Here is a 1,437-nt window from a genome sequence, read left to right as displayed (position 1 = left end):
GGGAAAGATAAAACAGGCCAGTCCAAATGAGGTTAGATGGAGAAGATCTAAACAACCTGAGTAGCACAATGTACTGCATTAGCACGGAACATTGTACATAACAACTACACATGGAAAGTTCTAGGACAGGCTATATATTGGGTCACAGAACAAACCTCTAGAAACACCTATGGGGGTAATGGAATCTATCTTAAATGAGTGGCCAGGGGATTCAAAAGAGTGTGGATGATTTACCCGCCCCTCTCCAACCTCCAGTATGAAATCCAAGAATGTTAATTTTCAACACCCCCATCTTTGGCAACCCTCACTAAACTGTGAACTACTTGAATCAGGACTTTATGCTCAATCAAGGGGAAGCTATCACCTCAGCCATGACCAAATTACAAGGAATGGAATTCTTTCCATGTGGAACCATGACAGGGTTCTCAGTGCCCATTCTGTCCCATTCTTCAGGAGAGTGGACAAGTCAACTGTCCTCTCTCTTACCGCCCCCACCCCTAATAAAGGGGTTTCACTGGTTTCTGATGGGGGAGGTGGAAGGGGCCCCAATCCCTCAGGTTTTTGTGCTTCCCAACTCACCCTTGGTGTGTCCTGCAGCCAGTAACATGTCACCACTGTACTCACAGGAATGTCCTGAGGAGAGTCTGTGGGGTATGAAAGCTGGTGTTTGAGGGTGATCGACCGAGGCTCTTGAGGAAGGCAAGAGTAGTACTCAAAGGACCTTGTAAGGCCCACACCAAGATGGAGTCCTCACAGGAAGTTTCTTTCTCCAAGAATATCAAGAGAAGACCTGTGGGGCCCAAGGAAGACTTAGTTAGTGTCCTGTTCGTATTGCTCCCCTGAGTTTGCTACCAGCCTGACACCCAGGAAGCCACTTCCAACTGAGCTATCCTCCTACCCATGGCAGAGGTGATTAATATAGTCACAAGGCGTGGTTCTCAGTTATTATAGCTACAAATCCAGGGATCTGAGGGTAGGTTTTGAGCCTTTTGCAGTACACTGTGTTCCTTCATTCTTCAAACTCAAGGAACTCTGTGAGCCTGCTGCATGCTCTGAACTTGCTACATTACATTTATTTTTTAATGCATTCCTCACAAGCGGGCTATGAATACAAAACCACCAGTTCTCTGAGGTTACTGAGGTTTATAAGTTGTAAGACCTTGTCTGTAGTCACAGAGTTGCTACTTGGGAAAATGGAGTGGAAATAAATTGCATCAAATGGGGATGCCCTCCGCCCTTCATACGTAGTTTTCATAAAGGCATGCTGCATTATATGGGGCTTTCTTAAATTAAGCAAAATAACAAAATGACTTGAAAATACTGAGAAATAACTGTACCTTTCCAGAGAAAACTCATGAAAAATCAGACTTGTTTTCTATAAAGGAAATCCCAAACTTTGGGAAATTCCAGGAATGAGTTTGCTGGTAGTAACTTGTA

The sequence above is a fragment of the Chrysochloris asiatica genome, unplaced genomic scaffold (assembly GCF_000296735.1).
Source record: "Chrysochloris asiatica unplaced genomic scaffold, ChrAsi1.0 scaffold00126, whole genome shotgun sequence".
Classification (NCBI taxonomy): Eukaryota; Metazoa; Chordata; class Mammalia; order Afrosoricida; family Chrysochloridae; genus Chrysochloris; species Chrysochloris asiatica.
Note: the sequence above shows the minus strand (reverse complement) of the source record.